This window comes from Aotus nancymaae, unplaced genomic scaffold, assembly GCF_030222135.1.
Source record: "Aotus nancymaae isolate 86718 unplaced genomic scaffold, 86718_ANA_hifiasm-v0.15.2.pri h1tg000155l, whole genome shotgun sequence".
NCBI classification, from domain to species: Eukaryota; Metazoa; Chordata; class Mammalia; order Primates; family Aotidae; genus Aotus; species Aotus nancymaae.
In genome coordinates, this window is record NW_026988570.1 from 2,546,438 (window position 1) to 2,570,325 (window position 23,888).

General features: G+C 38.6%; 1 long non-coding RNA gene and 2 pseudogenes across 2 annotated transcripts in view; 2 read left to right on the plus strand and 1 right to left on the minus strand.

Moving 5' to 3' along the window:
- Nucleotides 1-22,673, plus strand: part of LOC135272940 (uncharacterized) — a 151,564-nt gene extending 128,891 nt beyond the window's left edge. For both annotated transcript variants that reach the window (XR_010340849.1, XR_010340848.1), the window contains exons 2-3: nucleotides 21,132-21,257; nucleotides 22,215-22,673. This is a non-coding gene — a long non-coding RNA (uncharacterized LOC135272940). The remainder of the gene's footprint in view (nucleotides 1-21,131; nucleotides 21,258-22,214) is intronic.
- LOC135272923 (melanoma inhibitory activity protein 2-like) lies at nucleotides 1,679-6,072 on the minus strand (annotated as a pseudogene).
- On the plus strand, nucleotides 4,313-7,708 carry LOC135272917 (acyl-protein thioesterase 1-like; annotated as a pseudogene).
- Nucleotides 22,674-23,888: the final 1,215 nt, after the last annotated feature.

Genomic DNA, 23,888 nt, shown 5'->3' on the forward strand with positions numbered 1-23,888 from the left:
AAAGAGCTTCTGCTGGCCAGAAATAAGACCATTTCTACACCAATAAGGATAATAATGACAAAACATTGAAACATATTAAATATGCTAAAAGTCTGTGCATTTCCAATGATACAGACATATAGTTAGAGAATGCTTAGAAAACCAACTCGTTTAGAAAACTAGTAAGCATAGGGGAAGATTCAAGCATCTTGAAAGGTGGGATACTGCTTTTCTCAATCAAACTATATTCAGGGTAACCAAACTTTGGATGATGGAAACCTCTTTATTGAAGTATTCCAGCTGAGAAATGAAAAAGAAATGTACAATTAAAATATAACCCCATGCAGTCCCTGATGAGTTAGTGGATATGGGCCATGACCATCAATGACTACTAACATCACACAAAAAAGAAAAATGTCTTTTTCTTCCAATGCAAGAACACACTAATACCCAAGCCACACTTTTGCCAAAAATTAGAAATCGAATCTGTCCAGGTCGCCAACTCTAATGATGAGTTTTGAGGAATACAGGGGACCAAGGAACATGCTAAATGATACCAGAGGTATGCAATTAATAAAATCCAGATTGTGGAAAACTCTAGCTGACAAACCACCTATTTATTTTCTTCAACAAATGAAAAAACAGAGGGGAGTGGAGAGAAATCTGTAGATCTAAAGAAATATAAAGAAAATTGTTTTGAGACAGGGTTTCACTCTGTTGCCTAGGCTGGAGTGAAGTAGTGCAGTCATAGCTCACTGCAACCTCAAACTCCTAGGCTCAAGCCATCCTCCTGCCTCAGCCTCCAGAGTAGATGGGACTACAGGCATGTGCCACCACACATGGATAATATTTTAATTTTTTGTAGGGATGGGGTTTCACTGTGTTGCCCAGGCTGGTCTTGAATTCCTGGCCTCAAGTAATTCTCCTGCCTCAACCTCCCAAAGGGCTTGGATTACAAGCATGAGCCAGCCTCAAGAGATTTAAAAGACATACTGACCAATTTCAATTTGGATATTAGTTTGAACAAAAAAAAAAATTGTAAAAAAAAAAAACACAAATTATGTGACAGAGAAAATTGAACTAACTGGATATTTGATAATTCTAAAGGATTATTACCTTTTTTAGATGTGATAATGGTGGTGGTGTTACATTTTATGAAGAATTTTTACTTTTTAGAGATGAACATATCTTTTTAGAGATGTTATGCAACAAATGATGAGGGGTGAGGAGGCATACAAATGGAACATGGTTGACCATGAATTGATCAGTGTTGAAGCTGTATGAAAGTGGCAATTCTTCTTCAAGATCTTTGGCTCACTTTCTATATGTCTCCAGCTCTTCAGTGGCGTGGCTGATCTTTTCATCTACTTTAGAAAGTTTCTCTTCTTTCTGTAACTGATAATTTTCCTCTACTGAAAATTTCCTGTAAAGTTTCATTGCATTTTCTTGATAGAATTCAGTCATTGCTTTAAGTTTCTGTTGAAGCTTCTGATTCATATTTTCAAAATGTGCGTTTTCTGACTGCAATGATGCTTGTTCGGTCTGAAGATTTGTAATATGTTCTCTAAGCTCTTCCTTTGTTTTATCAATTTATGATAACTGAATCTAAATTTGGTTTCTTTCTCCTTTTAAGATTTTGAAAGAAGCAACTGATAATTTTCCTCTACTGAAAATTTCCTGTAAAGTTTCATTGCATTTTCTTGATATAATTCAGTCATTGCTTTAAGTTTCTGTTGAAGCTTCTGATTCATATTTTCAAAATGTGCGTTTTCTGACTGCAATGATGCTTGTTCGGTCTGAAGATTTGTAATATGTTCTCTAAGCTCTTCCTTTGTTTTATCAATTTATGATAACTGAATCTAAATTTGGTTTCTTTCTCCTTTTAAGATTTTGAAAGAAGCAATTAACTTGGCAGCATGAATGAGTTTCTTCAAAACTCCTTTTAGAGGATTACTTAAGTAAACACCATTTTCTGATTCATTGTTCATTTCTAATTCCAAGTTATTATCATCCATTATATTTTCTCCAAGCATAGTAGCCCGATCTTTCATCTTTAGCAAGTGTTCAGAGTCTTGATGTAATTTTCTTTATCATTTATAATTTATTCTGCATGTACTTTGAAGTCTTCAAGTTTATTTTCTGTTTATTAAATTCACTCACTTGTTCTTTACATACTTCAGCTTCTTGCAAAAGCTGTTTCTGGCTTTCCCGAAGATGCAAATTTTCATTCAAAGCTATTCGTTGCTATCTTCAGTCATTTTTCATTCATTTGAAATATCTTGAAACTCATTTTGGCTTCAGCTACTCGTGATTTGAGGGATTTTGACTCATCTTCTAGAGACTGTATCCTTTTTGAAATATCTGCCATCAACTCATCTTGTTCAGAATGTTTAGATTTCTTTTCTTTTAACTCTTTTACTAGACAGAGTATTTCATCCTCAAGTTTAGAATTAGACCTGTCAGCTTTTCACAGCTTCCTCCAAACTTTATGCTTCTATTGCCTCCTTCTCGTAGCTGGCATCCTTTAAAGATGACTCTACTTCATAGCCTTCATACTCTCTTTGAACAAGGCAAAATTTTTCAAGTAGTTTACATTTTTCTTCAATTAGTCCAGAAAGTGTTACAGCAAGTTTTTTCTCTCTTCTCATATAAACAAGACTCCTAACCGATCTAAAACTTCTCCACAAAAAGAGAATAGCAAAAACTCCAACAATAGCTGCAGATATCACCAATTCCCCTAGAAAATCATAAGGATTAGGATCTGGTTTCATACCATCTGGCAGTGCTGCCACAACCCCGGGTAGCTCCTCCAGGAACAGCTGCAAGTATGGCTGAGGGGCAGTCCCCAGCTCCTCCACAGGGCCAAGGCTGCTCTGGCGGGTGCAGTAAACCTGGCAGTGTCTGGACCACAATAAGCAGTGAAGAATACGCAGTCTTTGGTCTGGAACCCGAACTTGGCAACCGGCGTGGACCACTGTGGAGCCAGCTGCGGGGGGAGCTGGGGGACGCAGGCACCTACAGGTGCACTCTGCCCATCCCGGCCCCCTTGTTACACTTTACATCCTGAGGCAGCACAGGGCCAAGCCCAACCCACACAAGCCTGTGAGCCACCCTGTCCTTGCCACCCACCCCTGGCCAGAAAGCATAAAAATGAAACATATGGAAATTCTAGAATTTTAAAATAAAACAAATGAATTTAATAAGTCAATGAATGGGTTTCACAACGGAGTAGGCATAAATGAACAGGAAGATAGACCAGAATGAAATGCCCAGACTAAAACATAAAGAGATAAAAAGAAAAGTCTGAAATGAGCAAAAAGTATGTATAAAACACTAAAAGTATCTAACATATTGAGGCCTGAAAAGTAGATGAGAAAAATAATGGGACAAAAGCAATATTTAAAAATATAATAGCCAATAGTTTTCCAAACCTGATAAAAACACATCAAATCACAGATTTGAGAGGCTCTATGAACCCAAGATGGATCGATACAAATAGAAACTCACCTAGGTATAGCACATAAAATGACAGACAAAGTAAAGGAGAAAATCCTAATAGCAGCCAAAAGAAAAACAAAAAGGCATATTACTATGAAAGAAGCCAAAGTACACTTTGGCTGACTTCTCAGCAGAAGCACTAGAGAAGCCAAAAGAATATTGAAAGAAAATAACTGCCATTCTAGAATTCTGTGCCTTGCAAATGATCCTTAAAAAGTAAAAGCAAAATAAAGATATGTTTACACAAATTATAGCTGAGAGGTTTTTTAGCAACATATTTGCACCAAAGAAAATACTGAATGGAATTTTTAGGCAGATGCAAAATGATTCTACTTGGAAGCAAAGAAAAGATAGAAGGAGGCATGAAAAGGCAAATTTGAGGGTAAATCTTGATGAAGATTGGCTGCGTAAAGTTACATCGATAATGATTTGTGGAATTAAACTTATATAAAAATAGTTTTGTGTATATACATATATGTGTGTGTATACACACACACACCCCTATATAATTTTTTTTTTTTTTTTTTTTTTTTTTTTGAGACGGAGTTTCGCTCTTGATACCCAGGCTGGAGCGCAATGGCGCGATCTCGGTTCACCGCAATCTCCGCCTCCTGGGTTCAGGCAATTCTCCTGCCTCAGCCTCCTGAGTAGCTGGGATTACAGGCACGCGCCACCGTGCCCAGCTAATTTTTTGTATTAGTAGAGACGGGGTTTCACCATGTTGACCAGGATGGTCTCGATCTCTTGACCTCGTGATCCACCCGCCTCGGCCTCCCAAAGTGCTGGGATTACAGGCTTGAGCCACCGCGCCCGGCCACCCCTATATAATTTAAATGGACAATGGAGGCACAAAAGGTGGGAGGGATTAAGTTTTTTTATATTTGTATTCCAAAGTTCTTGCATTATCTGGAAGGTGATCGAAGAATTTATACATGCCATTCTTTAAGTTAAAGGTGATTGTTATAGCCTTTAGAAAAAAATAGTAAAAGTTGGCTGGGAGCAGTGACTCATACCTGTAATCCTAGCACTTTGGGAGGCTGAGGTAGGCAGATCACTTGAGCTCAAAAGTTTGAGACCAGCCTGGGGAACATGGTGAAATCCCATCTCTACAAAAAATGAAAAAACTAGCTGGGCATGGTGCTGTGCACCTGTAGTCCCAGCTATTTGGAGGTTGAGGCAGAAGGATTGTTTGAACCTGGGAGGTCGAGGCTACAGTGAACTGAGATTGCACCACTGCACTCCAGCCTGGGTGACAAAGTGAGACCTTGTCTTGAAAAAAAGAAAATACTAAAAGTAGATAAACATATAATTAATAAGCTAATAGAGTAAATAGAATAATAAAAATATTCATTTCAAATGAAAGAATAAGAAGCAAAAGGAAGATAGAAGAGATGGAATGAATGAAAAACAAACAGTAAGATGATAGATTTAAAGCCAAATATATCAATAGTTAACAGTAAAAATAGGCAAAACATCTCAATTATGTTTTCAGACTGGATTAGCAGACAACTACAATTATTTGTTGCTTACAAGAGAAACATCATAAATATAAGGAGGTTGAAAGTAAAAGGATGGAAAAATATCCTGTATAAATGAAAACCAAAAGACAGACATTTTAGCTTCATTAATATAAGAAATAATATAGTGTAAAATAAGAACCACCAGAACTAGAGGGATATTTTGTAATGATAGAATTAATCAACCAGGAAGATGTAACTTCTAAGTTAGCATGATTCTAACAACATAGTTTCAAATGCATAAAGCAAAAAAATCTGGAAAATTTCCAAATATTTGAAAGTTAAATCACATAGTTATAAATGACCTGTGGTTTGAAAAGAAATCTACGAGGAAAAATGGAAAATATTACTAATTGAATGAAAATAAAAACACAGGATATCAAAATTTGCAGTATGTAGTTAAATTAGTCATTAGGGGAAATGTGTAGCATTAAATATATTATAAAACAGAAAGTACTTGAATTAATAATCTAAGCTTCCACCTTAGGAAACTAGGGGGAAAAAAGAGCAAATTAAAGCAAGTAGAAAGAAAAAAATACCAAAGATAAAAGCAGAAATCAGCCGAGCATGTTGGTACACGCCTATATTCCCAGCTACTCAGGAGGCTAAGGCAGGAGAATTGCTTGAACCCAGGAGGAGGATGTTGCAGTGAGCCGAGATCACTCCAGCCTGGGCAACAGAGCAAGACTCTGTCTCAAATAAATTTTTAAAAAGCAGAAATCAATAAAATTGACCACAGATAACAGTAATAAAGGAAACAATAAAAGAAAGCATAATGCATAATGACAAAGTGCAATTTATCCCAGGAATTTAAGTTTGATTCAACATTTGAAATTGAATCAGTGTAATTCATGATATCTATAGACTAAAGGAGAAAATTCATATGATCATCTGAATAAATGCTAAAAGCATGTACCAAATGTAACCTCCTTTTAGGGTAAACACTCTCAGAAAACTAAGGATAAAAGAAAACTTTCTTAATCTGCATTAAAAAATTTTGTTTTTAATTTATTTTTAAACTTTTAAGTTCCAAGGTACATGTGCAGGATGTGCAGGCTTGTTACATAAGTAAATGCATGTCGTGGGGATTTGTTGTACAGATTATTTCATCACCCAGGTATTAAGCCTAGTATCCATTAGTTGTTTTTCCTGATCCTCTCCCAACTCCAACCCTCCACCCTCCAATAGGCCCCAGTGTGTGTTGTTCTCTTCTACGTGTCCATGTGTTCTCATCATTTAGCGCCCACTTACAAGTGAGAACATGCAGTATTTGTTAAACTGCATCTGTAAAATTCCCAGGCCTAAAATCATACTTACTATTGAAAAATTGAAGCTCTGCCCTGCCCGGGGTAGGCTATGGATGGTCCAGTAGACTGGGCCTGTGCTGTGTGGGGAAGGTGTGGGCATCACAGCCTTCCTTTTCTTAGGGCCCCCTGCACTTGGGGACAGAATGTGGCCGATGGGACCCTCTGGACCTCCAGCTGCCCAGTCCCAGATTAGAGGGATGGGCATCAGTGGGGAGGGTCTTAAATTAAGATGATTTGCCTTCATAGATTGGGAGACACAAAGCATGGATGGATAGAAACCTTTACAAGTATAAGTTCACATATTAACATATCTGCTTGCATGCTCCAGTTATGTAACAGTTATGCCTACTACATTAAATATGAGCCTGGCTGTGGACTCTTAGTTTGATATTTTACGGCTTTTGCTGGATTCATGGAAGGGTGAACCTGGAATTAAACAGGCAGTAAAAAATGTAAAAGCTTTGATAAATCAAGAGGTGAAGAACAGCATTTCTTCTAACAGAACTGTTTTAGGAGGATTTTCTCCAGGAGGAGCTCTTGTCTTTATATACTTCTCTTACCACACAGCAGAACCCGGCACATGTCACTGCACTCAGTTGCTGGCTTCCACTTTGCGATCCATTTCTACAGGGTCCCATTGTGGCACAAACAAAGATATTTCTATTCTCCACTGCTGTAGAGATTGTGACCCTTTAGTTTCACTCATGTTTGATTTACTTACTGTTGAAAATCTTACAGCATTGGTAAATCCAGCCAGTGTAAACTTCAAAACCTTCATAGGCATGATGCATAGCTTGTCACCAGGAAATGATGGCTATCAAGCAATTCATTGATAAACTCCTACCTCCTGTTGACTGATTTCACTAAAAAGGCCTTCTGTAGAAATACACCAGCATCATTGTAGTAGAGTATAAACCTTTCCCCCAGCCAGGTCTTGAAACTGCTTATGTTTGCATGTTAAAATGTTTTTCAAATACATGCAAATGGCATGAACTAACCAATTAGGATCTTGTAAGTTTCTATATTTTCTATACACAAATATATGGTAGAATATATCAGCATTAAAATAAATGAAGCTATTTCACTAATTTTAATAATTAATAATAAAAGCTAGCCTCCTTTTCTCAAATGTAATTGTGCAGCATAATAAAACACTGCAACCAAATTTTTTAATTACATCACTTGAACATTATTAGTATGCAGCTGGGTGTAGTGGCTTACAGCCTGTAATCCCAGTACTTTGGGAGGCCAAGGCGGGCAGATCACTTGAGGTAAGGAGTTCGAGACCTTCCTGGCCAACGTGGTGAAAACCCATCTCTACCAAAAAATACAAAAATTAGCTGGGAGTGGTGGTGCGCACCTGTAATCCCAACTACTCAGGAGGCTGAGGCAGGAGAATTGCTTGAACCTGGAAGGCAGAGGTTGCAGTGAGCTGAGATTGCGCCACTGCCCTCCAGCCTGGGTGACAGAGCGAGACTCCATCTCAAAAAAACAAACAAAAAAATTACTAGTATGCTTAATGAACATTTGTTCAGGTTTAAATGTGCAGTTAAGGCCAGGCATGGTGGCTAAAGCCTGTAATTCCAGTGCTTTGAGAGGTGAGAGGATCACTTGAGGTCAGGAGTTTAAGACCAGCCTGGGCAACACAGTATGACCTTGTCTTTACAAAAAGTTAAAAATTTATTAGGGTGTGATGGTGCACGCCTGTAGTCTTGACTACCCAAGAGGCTGAGGCAGAAGAATCACTTGCGCCCAGGAGTCCAGGGCTATAGTGAGCTATGATTGACACCGCCTTTCAACCTGGGCAACAGAGCAAGACCCTATCTCTAAAAAAGATAAAATAAAATAAAATGATTACATGAGCCATTAAGATATAAATGATTTATGCATGCTGTGAGTCTATGGATTTATTCTAAAATCGCTAAAATGTCACCATATAGTGACCATGAAAACCCCTTCAAGAAAACAATGAATCCGGGAGCTGTTTTTTGATAAAATTAACAAAATAGATAGACTGCTAGCTACACTAATCAAGAATAAAAGAGAGAAGAATCAAATAGACATAATAAAAAATAATAAGGAGATATCACCATTGATCCCACAGAAATACAAACTACTATCAGAGAATACTATAGACACCTCTACACAAAAAAACTAGAAAATCTAGAAGAAATTAATAAATTCCTGGAAACATACATCCTCCCTAGACTAATCCAGGAAGAAGTTGAATCGCTAAATAGACCAATAACAAGTTCTGAAGTTCAGGCAGTAATTAATAGCCTACCAACCAAAAAAAGCCTAGGACCAGGCGGATTCACAGCCAAATTTTACTGGACGTACAAAGAGGAGCTGGTACCATTTCTTCTGAAACTATCCCAAACAATTAAAAAGGAGGGACTATTCCCTAACTCATTTTATGAGGCCAGCATCATCCTGATACCAAAACCTGGCAGAGACACAACAAAAAAGGAAACTTCAGGCCAGTATCCCTGATGAATATTGATGCGAAAATCCTCAATAAAATACTAGCAAACTGAATCCAGCAGCACATTAAAAAGCTTATCCACTGCAAGCAAGTTGGCTTCATCCCTGGGATGCAAGGCTGGGTCAACATATGCAAATCAATAAACATAACCCATCACATAAACAGAACCAATGACAAAAACCACGTGATTATCTCAATAGATATAGAATAGGCCTTTGATAAAATTCAACATCCCTTCAGGTTAAAAACTCAATAAATTAGGGTTGATGGAACATGTCTCAGAATATTAAGAATTATGTATGACAAACCCATAGCCAATATTATACTGAATGGGCAAAAGCTGGAAGTGTTCCCTTTGAAAACTGGCACAAGACAAAGATGCTGTCTCTCACCACTCTTATTCAACATAGTATTGGAAGTTCTGGCCAGGGCAGTCAGGCAAGAGAAAGGAATAAAGGGTATTCAAATAGGAAGAGAAGAAGACAAATTGTCGCTGTTTGCAGATGGCATGATTCTATATATGGTAAACCCCATTTTCTCAGCCCAAAAACTTTTTAAACTGATAAGCAACTTCAGCAAAGTTTCAGGATACAAAATCAATGTGTAAAGATCACAAGCATTTCTATACACCAATAATAGACAAGCAGAGAGCCAAATCATAAATGAACTCCCATTCACAACTGCTGCAAAGGGAATAAAATACCTAAGAATACAGCTTACAAGCAACATGAACGACCTCTTCATGGAGAAATACAAACCACTCTTCAAGAAAATAAAAGAAGACACAAACAAATGGAAAAACATTTCATTCTCATAGATAGGAAGAATCAATATCGTGAAAATGGGCATAATGCCCAAAGTAATTTATAGATTCAATGCTATCCCCATCAAGGTACCATTGACTTGCTTCACAGAAATAGAAAAAACTATTTTAAATTTCATGTGGAACCAAAAAAGAGCCCGCATAGCCAAGACAATCTTAAGCAAAAAGAACAAAGCTGGAGGCATCAAGCTATCTGACTTCAAACTGTACTACAAAGGCTACAGTAACCAAAACAGCATGATACTGGTACCAAACAGGCATATACACCAATGGAACAGAGCAGAGAACTCAGAAATAGCACATCTATAACCACCTGATCTTAACAAACCTGACAAAAACAAGTAATGAGGAAGAGATTCCCTATTTAATAAATGGTGCTGGGAAAACTGGCTAGCCATGTACAGAAAACTGAAACTGGATCCCTTTCTTACACCTTATACAAAAACCAACTCAAGATGGATTAAAGATTTAAATGTAAAACGCTACATCATAAAAATCCTAGAAGAAAACCTAGTACCATTCAGGACACAGGCATGGGCAAATACTTCATGATGAAAACACCAAAAGCAATTGTAACAAAAGCCAAAATTGACAAATGGGATCTAATTAAACTAAAGTTCTGCACAGCAAAAGAAACTAGCATCAGCATGAACAGGCAACCTACAGAATGAGAGAAAAAAATTGCAATCTACCCATCTGAAAAAGGTCTAATATCCAGAATCTACAAGGATTTTTAAACAAATTTACAAGAAAAAACCCCACAGAAAGTGGGCAAAGGATATGAACACTTCTCAAAAAAAGGCATTTATGTGGCCAATAAACATACAAAAAAAACCTCATCATCACTAATCATTAGAGAAATGCAAATCAAAACTACAATGAGATAGCATCTCATGCCAGTCAGAATGGTGATTATTAAAAAGTCAAGAAACAATAGATGCTGGTGAGGCTATGGAGGAATAGGAATGCTTTCACACTGTTGGTGGAAATGTAAATTAGTTCAACCATTGTGGAAGATATTGTGGTGATTCCTCAAGGGTCTAGAACCAGAAATACCATTTGACCCAGCAATCCCATTACTAGGAATATACCCAAAGGAATATAAATCATTCTACGGCCGGGCGCGGTGGCTCACGCCTGTAATCCCAGCACTTTGGGAGGCCGAGGCGGGTGGATCACGAGGTCAAGAGATCGAGACCATCCTGGTCAACATGGTGAAACCCCGTCTCTACTAATACAAAAAATTAGCTGGGCACGGTGGCGCGTGCCTGTAATCCCAGCTTCTCAGGAGGCTGAGGCAGGAGAATTGCCTGAACCCAGGAGGCGGAGGTTGCGGTGAGCCGAGATCGCGCCATTGCACTCCAGCCTGGGTATCAAGAGCGAAACTCCGTCTCAAAAAAAAAAAAAAAAATCATTCTACTATTAGGACACATGCATATGTATATTTATTATAGCACTATTTACAATAGCAAAGACATGGCACCAACCCAAATGCCCATCAATGACAGACTGGATAAAGAAAATGTGGTACATAAACACCATGTAATACTATGCAGCCATAAAAAAGAATGAATTCATATCCTTTGCAGGGACATGGATGAAGCTGGAAGCCATCATCCTCAGCAAACTAACACAGGAAAAGAAAACCAAACACCACCTGTTCTCACTCAAAAGTGGGAGTCGAACAATGAGAACACATAGACACAGGGAGGGGAACATTACACGCCAGGGACTGCCAGGGATGGGGGACAAGGGGAGGGAGAGCATTAAGACAAACACATAATGCATGCAGGGCTTAAAACCTAGATGACTGATTGATAGGTGCAGCAAACCACCATAGCATATGTATACCTATGTAAAAAAAACCTGCACATTCTGCACATGTACCACTGCACATGTATCTGCACAAGTAAAATAAAATAAAAAGATTTTTTTTAAATTGCTAAAATATCACCATGTCATCATGCAGTTTCAGAATATATATATATATACACACACACACAATCACACACTATATGTACTATATTACATATAGTGTGTGTATAAATAAATACATATAAATATACATGTTGAGTGTGCGTGTAAATATATATATACACATGCAGCACAAATGTACATGATTATAATATGTAATAAGAATGAGACAGTATTACTTTATTCCTAATAACAGAGATAATGCTTTTAAATGTCAGTAAAGAGTAATATTGCTCTCTTCAATTCATGGCCCTTTTATTTTGAGTACCAGGCTTTTCTTTTCCCTGATGTTCCTATTTAATATTCTTTTTTCTCTCAAGAAATATTCTTTCTTCCTTTACTATCCATAATGGACTAAATACTATCTCCCTGCTATAGACGTGTACTATCAATGCATGCTGTAATTTGACATCCTGAATTACAGACACATGGCATTTGAAGTGTATTTATACTTTATAAAGAGACTAAATGCTACTCAAAACTTTCTACATTACTTATTTCAAAAAAACTGTACTTTAAGTCCAAATTTAGACCTATTTAGTAATTTTTAATCCATTTAACTAAAATAATTCTGTGGTTTTGCTTTTCTTTAATCAACTGAAAGAATAAATAGGTCATATTCTAGTATGTTCTGAAATATTTAAGACTGATCTCAAAACTAATCTCTAAGATGATTCTCCTTGTGGCATAGAGTTTATGTTTACTTAATTAGTATGTATTTTTGAATCTAACTATTGTAGAAAATGAGCAATCTATTAGAAAATTTGCATTACTTTATTTGCTAATGAACTTACTTTAAAATTTCACTTTTTTGAATGAATGACTTAATTTTTAATTTTTCTTTATTTTTTAAATATTAGAATTGACATTCTAAATGTATTTTTAAAATTTTTCATTTGTTAAAATCAGCATAAATGACTTAAAAATTATGATTTTGTGCAAACATAAAAGTTTTAGTCATTTGCTTTTAAATAGCCAAATTTTTGAGATTACTAGTAAAAATTATTTGAAAACAAATTTGTAGATAATAAAGAGTAGCTAGAACTGTATTTGTATGGTATAGTTACCTCACAGTTTAATATGCAGCAAAAATGTATGATCGATATTTCTGAACTGTGTTAATTTTTCTGCCATTTTCCAACTGATCAAAATGATTTTAGGAATGTATCCTTGTAAATAGGTACTAATTGATAATGGAAATAATTTCATAATGGGCTATAAAGGATATTAATAATGAAGCCATATGTTTATGCTTGGGTTTAAAACTTTTAAACCATTATTTGCTAAGTCATTTTGCTTTCCCTTGAAGAACACAAACTGTTGTTTCAGTTTTTCAGACTAACAAGATCTTATTTATGGCAACAAATATTTCATTAAAATGTTGTGCTATAATATGGGAAAATGTAAATCTTTTTCACAGTTTCTTTCAATGTGAAATAAAATTTAATTCTGACAAAAAAGGAAAAAAGTGAAATGCTTTCCCCCTAAGACTGAGAACAAGGGAAAGATTTTCACTCAATCCACATTGTACTGGAGGCCCAGCAAATACAATAAGGTGAGAGAGGAAAACAATTTACAGATTAGAAAAGAAGAAACAACTGTCTTTATTCACAGGCAACATGATTGTCTACATAGAATATTCCAAAGAATCTACAGAAACAATATCAGAAGTTTAGCAATATCAGAGTATATAAACCAATATGTAGAAATCAAATGTATTTCTATATGCTAGCAATAAGCAATTGTAAATTACAAATTATAATTTAAAAGAATACTACCATTTACAGTGGCACAATAATCATTACATATTTAGAGAAAATCTAAGTAAAAAATTTTTATGAAGAAAACCACAGAACATTTATCAAGAAAAATAAGAAGAAATAAATAAATAAATGTAGGGAGACCCTTTGTTTATGGAACAGAACACTCAGTATCATTATGGTATCAATTCTCCCCTAATTTATCTGTAAATTTTATACAATTGTAATAAAAATATCAGCAGACTTTAAAAAATAGAAATTGATGTTTTAATAAATAATTCTAAAGCTTATACAGAAAAGCAAAGGATCTAGAGTAACTAAAACAATTTTGGAAAAGAAGACTGAAGTTAAGGAATCATAACATCTAATTTCAACTTACTACAAAGCTGCTGCAATCAGGGCAGTATGCTATTGGTGTAAAGGTAGACATAATGGTCAACTTACTTTTGACAAGGGTGCCAAAACCCATCCAATGGTGAAAGGATGGTCTTTTCTACAAATGGTGCTGGAAAAACTAAGAGAAAAGGCAACCTGTCTACCTGAGGTAGACTTAGGAAGTTGTTGACTCAACAATCTGAGACTCATCTTCAAGCCTGAGAAGACACATTGGGTGATGGTTTCTAAGTGCCTACTAGTCCCAGGTTATTCTTAGTTATTCTTGCCTCTCTCATAGCTCAGTGTTTGTTACCTAGTATTATGAATGTTTATCGATTAAAGACAAAACAAGATGAAAATATGTTGATTGATACCTAACAGAAAAATCAGACCACTGAAAATGAAAACACATCTTTAAGAAGAATCAGTGACAGTGGCAAAGCTCTGGAGAATTCCTAGATTATTTTCTGCAACTCTGACTAATGGAGAATTTAAAAAGGGGAATTGAGAAAAAAAAAAATCTATCCTCCTAGGTGTAAGGCCGGTTGCCTCACCGGGAACTCGGACACCCCCGCCTGCTCCGGGAGCTCGGACATGCCCACCCACCTCACACAGCACCTAGCTCTCCCTTAAAGAACCCCGCCAAAATGCAAAAGAAGTCTTGTAAATCTACCCAATAGCATTCGAGTCTTAGCTACCCAATAGCAGTCGAGTCTTGTAAATCCACCCAATAGCAGTCGAGGCTTGTAAATCTACCCAATAGTATTCAAACCCTGCCTACCTGCCAATAGCAAGCTTGTCCTGCCCACGCCCTGCTCTCCCACAACCAATCAAACACCTCCACTCCCTATAAAACCCCATGTCTGAGAGGAGTCCGTGCGACTTCTCCAGCCCTTTCTGTTGGACCGCAGAACCTTGCCCGGGAGCTGAATAAATTCGCATTGGATCTTCTTGTGCTGGCCTCAGTTTCTTCATTTTAAACTCGGCAAGAACCCTTACACTAGGAAGGAATTATTATTATCTGACTGTGACAACAAATAATGACCAAAGCCAGTTTTAAACCCATTCTAATCAAGCATGACAACTTCATATCAGTAAATACACTCCCTGAAATCAGCCAATTAGCAGCAGTTTTCACTCTGCTCAGTAAACAAGCTTCTGAAAGTTAGCCAGCCATCATTGGTGTTACTTACTTTCACAGTTAAACATTAAAAAACAATAACAACAAAAAACACCCTAAACACTCCAGGTTTTTGTTTGTTTGTTTTGGTTTTTTTGAAACAGAGTCTTGCTCTGTCACCAGGCTGGAGTGCAGTGGTGGGATCTCAGCTCACTGAAACCTCTGCCTCCCAGGTTCAAGTGATTCTCATGCCTCAACCTACCAAGTAGCTGGGGTTACAGGCATGCACCACCATGCCCCACTAATTTTTGTATTTTTTGTAGAGACAGGGTTTCACCATGTTGACCAGGCTGGTTTCAAGCTCCTGGCCTCAAGTGATCTGCCTACCTTGGCCTCCCAAAGTGCTGGAATTACAGGCTTGAGCTGCCATGCTCAGCCAACATTCCTGTTTTTGAAAATCCTCCAATCCCTAAACTCTGTATTACAAGACCAACTCTGCGTTGCTGAGAAAGAGTGTGCTTTACAACTACCGCTCCAACTTGCTTACAAAGTGATAAATTTAGCTTTTTTATTTCTGACATTAAGAAGTGGCTTCTTCCTTCAACATAATTACAATATTATATCATTTATCTGGAATTTGTATTATTGATGGTATTTGTTAATTTTTTTTTTCGAGACAGTGTCTCACATTGTCATCCAGGCTGTAGTGCAGTGGAATGATCTTGGCTCACTGCAGTCTCCGTCTCCTGGGTTCAAGCAATTCTCCTGCCTCAGCCTCCCAAGTAGCAGGAACTACAGGCATGTGCCAACACACCCAGCTAATTTTTTTGTATTCTTAGTAGAGACAAGTTTTCACCAAATTGGCCAGGATGATCTCGATCTCCTGACCTTGTGATCCTCCTGCCCTTGTGATCCTCCTGCCTTGGCCTCCCAAAGTACTGGGATCACAGGCATGAGCCACTGTGCTCAGCCATAAATTTTCTTTAAAAACGTGATTTTTGTGATTCTTCATTCCAAGTAAATTTTTTAATTTAAAAATAATTGTCTTATTCTACAAGTATTTATTGAGCACATACTATGAGGAAACATGTTAGACATAAACAAAAATGGTCCCTGCTCTCATGAAATTTACAGTCTAGTGGAGAAAGCCAGACATTAATCAAATAAACATACCAAAATATATAATATGTATTACTCTGTCCACCCATGAAAGATTATAAGCTATAGGAACTGAACTGCCTGTCCACCATAAATAACTATTTAAGAATGCACAAAATACATCGAACATTTAGATATGGTGCAACAGGTAGCACAGAACTGTGATCCCCAAAGGAAAGAAAACAAATAAATTCAGTCCTATGATTGTCCCAGTTTACTTCCTGGAGAGAGTTTCCAGGCATCAGTCCAGGGAGGGCAAAAGCAAACAGAGCCCCACTGAGTTGAGGAGATGGAGATTAGTACTCTGGGAGGCAGAGGTGGCTAGAATTTACAGGCAAAGTACAGGAAATAAAGTTGCTGAACAGAGTGAGAATGATGCCTCAGTGACCTGTGGGATATCAGTCTAAGATGCATGTAATTGAAGTCAGAGAAAAAAGAGAGACATAAAATATTTGAAGAAATGATGGCCAAAGGTTTTCTAAATTTGGTAAAAACTATAAGCCCACAGAACCAGGGGACTCAACAAATCTGAAACAGAACAAACTTTGTAAAACTATACCAAAATATATTATGATCAATTGCTCACACACCTTTATAAAGTCTTAAAAACAGCTATTGGGGAAAAGATGCATTATACGCAGATAAGAATTACAGCAGACTTCTTTTCCAAAACTGCATAACCCAGAAGCAATGGAACATCTTTAAAATGCTGAAAGAAAACACTGTCAACCCTAAATGTTCCATGGTGAGCAAGTCTATGCAAACTTATGCCCAAAGCCCAGGAAGCTGAGAGGTGAAAGAAGGAGGCTGACAAATCTGCCTTCTCAGAAAGAAACATTTAAGAGGGGCTTACAAACAGAAGTGATAGCCTTTGGCAGCCATGAGAAGGGATAGTGGATCCTTGCGCCTTTATCCCCTAGGCCCAGGGATTATATACCACAGAGAAGGAATGTGCAACAATTGAAGTCAACCCCTCAGAGAGAGACAAGAGTGAAGGGTAGAAAAAGTAGAAATCTCAGAGGCATTCCCAGAACAGGGGTTAATCAGAAGTCAATATAATAGGTTACCATTCAAGACGGAGTTGCTTTATCATCTACACCTGTGGAGAAAAAGTTAGATGTTAAATCTGAACTCAATTGAACATGGACACAAACAATGGTCACCAAGTCCCAGAACAGGTTGTGTGAGCCCTTGAGGCATTCATCCAGCGCTGTTTCAGATAAATCTCTATTTCAATCTATTCCTATATGTTAGTCATCGAAAAACAATAGACAGTCGCAAAAACAAGTTGACCTTTTTGTGTTCCTTGTGCCCAGTTATGAAGGGACCTCATGACTGGGCCTCATGCCAAACAACTTGTTACAAAAAGAGCTAGGGTCCCAGACCGTGCCAAAGTTTCATGAGACCTCTCCTCATCTTTGCATGGACAAGTGGCCGACTTTGGAGCCCAGGCTGTTACTTCCTAGTCTGGTGACAAATCCTCCATAGTCTGGTGAGTGTAAAAAAAAAAAAAAAAAAAAAAATATATATATATATATATATATCTTTTACCTTCTCCCCTTCCCAGTGCAATTTGGTTATTATATCAATTTGCTTATTATATCATTTGCTTATTATATCCACATTGTCATTTATGTGGGATAAAGGTTGTTTACCCTTAAAGGTATTGTGTGTGTGTCTTTTCTTCTCCTACCGCATGTTTCATGCACAGAGCAACACCGAATCTACCCAACATTGTTTACCACAGGCTACACTACTATTGTCTCTTATGTGAATTACTGGAATAGTGTCCCAACTGGCCTCCCTGCTTTCATCCTTAGTGACTTCTTATCCATTCTCCAGCTGAAATAAGATTAAAGTTATTACTATGCAAATGGGATTATGCAATTCCCCTGCTTAAGAAAAAAAAAAGGCTGCTGATTTCACTGTGAATAAAATCCAAAGCCGTTGATATGGCCTGTAAGGTTCTGTCTACTTGTTCCACATGGCCTGTAAAGTTCTGTCTACTTGTTCCACCTTTCTTCCACTCCTATCCTTCTAACTCTTGCTGATTCAGCATTTTAAAAATATATAATTTTGTTTGAGACAGGGTTTTACTCTGTCACCCAGGCCGGAATGCAGTGATGAGATCATGGCTCACTACAGCCTCAACCTCCCAAGCTCAAGCAATCCTCCCACCTCAGCCTCTCACGTAGCTGGGACTACAGACACGCACCACCACATCTGGCTAATTTTAAATTTTTTTGTAGAGAGAGAGTCTTGCTATGTTGTCCAGCCTGGTTTTAAACTGCTGTAGGCAAGTGGTTTTCCCACTTCGGCCACTTAAAGTGCTGAGATTACCTGTGTAAGCCACTGCACCCCACAGTCTGATTCAGCTTTTTGCAGCCCCAGAATGGTCACAAAATATATACCCTCAGCCCACAAAAATCCATTCTCTCTCATTTCTACTCCTGTTTCTCACTTCAAGTCTTACCTGTAGGAGGCCTCCTCTGACTATTTTCACCCTTCCAGTCCCAGGTTCCTCTGTGCACACAGATCTGGCACACAGTACTTTTCTATCAGAGCACTCATCAGTGTTTATACCGCTGTGTTTATTTGTGTGAGTATTTGATTATTGTCATTCTCCCTCTTAGAAATTAAGATCCTTGAGATTGACTCAGCGTGGAATATCTGGCACACAGTATGCACTGAGGAAATACTTGTTGGAATAATTAGTGAATTATAGATAAAAACTTACCTTGGAATTAATTATGGATGGTTTCTTACTCAGAAGGATTTCCTGTTCTTCCTGAAAGGGTTATATAAGGCTACTCTACCGTGTGTCTTCAGAATTACAAAACAGAGAGGCAGACTTGAAGTGCTTTGATGGTTCCTGTGAAAAAGAAGGATCAAAGCTCGAGGCTCATCCTTCTCCCATGGAACCCCTTGCGTCCTTGCCCTGCACTGGGACAAAATGATCCACATTTGGAAATCACACAACTTAGCCCATCTACTGGTATTTCTGCCTACTTCCTCCAAATCTCACTCTCTTGGGATGTGTGTTTGCTGGTACTGATGGGGACAGGCAAAGAACTTGAGCACATCACCCAACCCTACAGGGATTTCCCATTCCCAAAAGCTCACAGGAAGAGAATGGGAGACAAAGGGCCTGGTGATTAGACTCCCAAGACACTGGTCTGTCTGCTTGTGTCTCTGGTGCAACAGGCCCAGCGAGAGTCTTTAAGGCCAAAACAAGGATTTATTGAGGTGAGTGCTCCATTTTAGTCATGGCAAAGCTACACTGTTTATGCGGGCTCAATTTAAGGTATACAGTGATCGCTTTGTTGTTTAGGGTCTGGGAGTTACAGAGGAAACTGATTTCTTTTACACACTTTAAATGAACTTATTTACAACCAATAAGATCTTACACTATAAATGGTAAAATCTTTTTCCTTGGCAAGCTCCTCAAACAGCAATCTCAACAGTAGCAGTTAATGTATTTTTCAAAAGGCACTCTTCCAATCAATTAACTTACTATGCTTGACTATTCAGCCTGTTAATCCAAATTTAAGCATTACCTCAAAGCTGGTTTACCATTGTGAAGTCCACTAAAATACTCCATTGAAACAACTCACTCAGGGGAAAAACACAAAGTGGCAAGCTGGGGACACAGTGGCTCTTTAAGAGGGATTTTAAAGTTTATGTCCCTGCCTTCTACCTGGCAGCTGTATTATCTCCAGTGGTAAAGGCTCCTTCTGCTTAAACGAAGCCATGTCTCTAATCTCTTTTTGTTCAGGCTCCATTTGCTAACCTATCTTTCAGGGTTTTATTCTGTGTGTCTAAGGTTTTCCCACACTCAAGACTCTGGTATACATGATCTGGCTTATGTTCAAAGACATCTAAGGGATGAGGCTGGAATTCCAAGTGAGGTTCAAATTTGCATTAACACCAGTGGCACAAGTACACAACTTGAGGCTGCCAAGAGTGGCTCTTTAAAATGTCTTAGAGCTGTTGAGTAACACTAAACTCCTTATTTTATAAATGAGTCAAGTGAGACACAGATAAATTTAGTTTCTTCTCAGTATGTGACTTATATTTCAAGATGCAGTTCAGCCATCCACTCAGAAGTCTTCCCTGACCATTCTCCACTGTCATCAACACCAGATATTTACTGAGTATCTGTTACATGCCAGTCCCTGTTCTAGGTACTTGGGATTCACCAGTACACAATGGAGACAAAAATCCCTGCCCTGGAGCAGCTTACATTCTAGCACGGGAAACAGGTTACAAACAGTGAGTGTAATACATGTTGAGGGCAGCAAATTCTGGAGAACAAACAGGGTCATGGGGATCAGGAGTAGGCAATCCCTGAGTGGGAGCTGTTTGAGTTTGTGATTTTTAAATAGTTGAGTAGACCTCATTGAGAAGGTGACAGTTGGCACAAACTTAAAGGAGGTGAGGAAGTTACCCATGAAAGTATCTGGGGAAGAGTATGCCAGGTAGGGGGACCACACATGCAAATGCTCTTGGGCAGAACCATGCATGCCTGTGGTGAGCTCAAGAAACAGTGAGCAAGCCAAAGGGGGCCTCAGAGGTGGAGGGGAACTGGTCATGCCAAGCACTCAGGACCACCATAGGGGCTTTGGCCACTGCAGAGTTCTAGCAGAAGAGTGTGTCAAAGTCAAAACATAGAGACAACCCTCTGAAATTAACACATTTTATTTGGAAAGAAAGAATTGCAACTTGGGACATACATGCAGACTGGATGGTTTTCAGTATGTCTGCAGAACAAAGACACTTAGAGGTTTTATTTTTAAAAGAGAAACATTATGTTTTGTTCTCAGAAAGTTCATTGGCACTAGTAAGGTTTTGACAAGCTAACAAGTTTTGATTGATAAGTGACAGCAATGGGTCAAACTATTCTTAGAGTTTCAGGAGATTGTTTTAGTAGCTATGGATATGACTGGTTTCAAATTATAGCAGGTAGCATCAGCAGCCAGGCTTTCAGAGAATTATATTCTTGGAGCAATGTTTCATGTCCTGAGTGCTTTTCCTTTGCCCTCTCAAATCTGTTTTAGTTGGGTATAACAAGAATGACCCAAATGGTATGATCGACTTTCACAAGTGACATGATTAAACATTTTCTGATTTCAAAGGTTTGGCTGCTGTGTTGAGAAGAGAATGTGATGGACATATATAGAAACCTGGAAACCTGATAGGGCTAATACAATAACTCAGAGGAGAGGTGATGGCAGCTTGGACCTGTTGGTAGCAACAGAGTGGTAAGAGGCGATTTCATTCTGGCTATGTTTTAAAAATAGAACTGACAGGATTAACTGAGAGATTGGATGGATTTTAAGTGAAAGAATGTCTCTGAGGGTTTTGTTTTATTTTCCCAAACTACAATGATGAGGATTTTTTTTAAGTCCAAGCAACATACTTACACACATATTCCAACTCATCACATTGTGTCACAATTTTTTTTTCTACCTCTTTTTACTTTGTGCTGAGGGCAGACCTTGTGCTGTACATTCCCAATGCCTACTGGAGCATTCAATAAATATTTGTTGAGTAAATGAACATTAAATGTGGCAGATGTGAATTCACATTGGACCCAACACTGTCCTTATCCTCTCCCTCCTAAGATACCTTTTACCTCAAGTGTGAAAGTCCATTTGCTGATCTCTGCAGAGAGCCTTAGTCAGGTCCCCAATCTAAGAGTTCAGGCTCCACTTGCTAACCTTTCTTTCAGGGCTTTATTCATTTTATATTACTGTGCATGATATTGTGATTATATATATTTGGTCTTCATTCCTGTTTCCTGGCATACAGCTCCTAAAATCCTTGGAATCTCCAGAGTGATTGATAAGAATGCATTTTGTATGCTAATGAGATAACTGGAGGCCCCTAGGATGGGGACTACCAACAGGAAAGACCAGGGCATGATTAGACTTTCAGCCCTACTCCCCAGCTTCCAGGAAGGAGAAAGGGCCTGAAGGTTAATTTGATCACCAATGGCCAATGATGTAATCAGCCATGCCTATGTAATGAAGATTCCTTAAAAACCCAAAAGGATTGGGTTTGAATGAGCTTCTGGATAGCTAAACATGTGGAAGTTCCTGGAGGGTGGTGGTCCTGAACTGCATATGAAAGTTCCATGCCCTTTTCTATATGCCTTACATTATCCATCTCTTCCGCCTGGCTGTTTAACTATATCCTTTGTAATATCTGTAAGGCAGGTTGCCTCGCTGGGAGCCAAATGGGCACACCTCTCCACGCCTGAAAACTACGTCACCATTCTGAGTGCATTACTCAGCATCTGGCCTCTCCACGCAGGCTCCCCACACCCACTTCCGGATTCCAATCTCAGTGCCGTACTCATCAGCAAACTATGCACTCGGCCCCACCGAAATTTTGAAAAATCCCGCCAAAGACCTGCCCTATGGCAGCTTGCCCCATACGTCCTCAACCGGCCCACTTGCCAGTAGCCCAGCTTGGCTGCCAATGGCAGCTCGCCTTGTCCGTGCCCAGTCCCTTCATAACCAATGAGAATACCTCTGCTTTGTTTCCCCCGCAGCTGATCAACTACCTCCACTCCCTATAAAACCCCATGCCCCAAGAAGAGAAGCGCGACTTCTTTGGCCTCTTTCCAGGACCATAGAACCTCGCCCAGGAGCTGAATAAATTGGCTTTTAATTTCCTTACTCTGGTCTCCGTTTCCTCATTTAACTTGGCAATAAACCTTACAATATCCTTTATAATAAGTAGGTAAAAGTAAGTAAAGCATTTCTCTGAGTTCTGTGAGCCTCTCTAGAAAATTAATCAAAGCTAAGGAGGGGTTTGTGGGAATTCCTGATTTGTAGCCGGTTCTTCAGAAGTATGGGTGACAACCTATTTGTGATTGACACTGGAAGTAGGAGGAAGTCTTGTGGGACTGAGCCCTAAACCTGTGGGACCTGATTCTATATCTAGGTAAGTAAGTGTCAAAATTTAATTGAATTAGAGGACACCCAGCTATTGTCTGCTGCAGAATTGATTGGTGTATAGGAAAAAGGTCTCCCTGATCCTAATTCTGGTGTCAGAGTATTGAATGTATTGTTTGGTGACCAGAGGTGGTCTGTATTGAGAGTTAAAGTGGGAAAAATGTCAGTTTTTTACCATATCTTTTACCGTGCAACAGATCACCATAATCGTAGCCACTTAAAACAATACACATTTATTATCTCATATTTTCCATGGGTCAGGAATCCAAGCACAATTAAGTTGGGTCCTCTGTTATAATCTCACAAGACTGCAATCAAGGAGCAAGGCTGTGTTTTCATCTGGAGGCTCAAATGGGAAATAATATGCTTCCAAGCTCATTCAGATTGTGGGCAGAGTTCATTTCCTTGTGGTTTTAGGACTAAGGGTTTCAGATTTTTGCTGGTTGTTGGCTGGAGGTCTTTCCTAGAGGCCACTGCAGTTCTTTGTTCTGTGAGCTTCTCCAGCATGTCCACTTCATCAAGCTACAGGAGAGTCTTTAACTTGCTAAGAAATTTTATATACACAGTGATATGGTTTGGCTGTGTCCCCACCCAAATCTTGAATTGTAGCTCCCAAAATTCCCACGTCATGGAAGGGACCCAGAGGGAGGTAATTGAATCATGAATGTGGGTCTTTCCCATGTTGTTCTTGCGATAGTGAATATGTCTCACGAGATCTGATGGTCTATTAAAGGGGAGTTTCCCTACACAGGCTCTCTTGCCTGCTACCATGTGAGATGTGCCTTTGCTCCTCCTTTGATTTCTGCCATGATTGTGAGGCCTCCCTAGTTACATGGAACTGTGAGTCAACTAAACTTCCTTTCTTTGTAAATTACCCAGTCTCGGGTTTGTCTTTATTAGCAATGTGAGAACAGATTAATATACATAGTA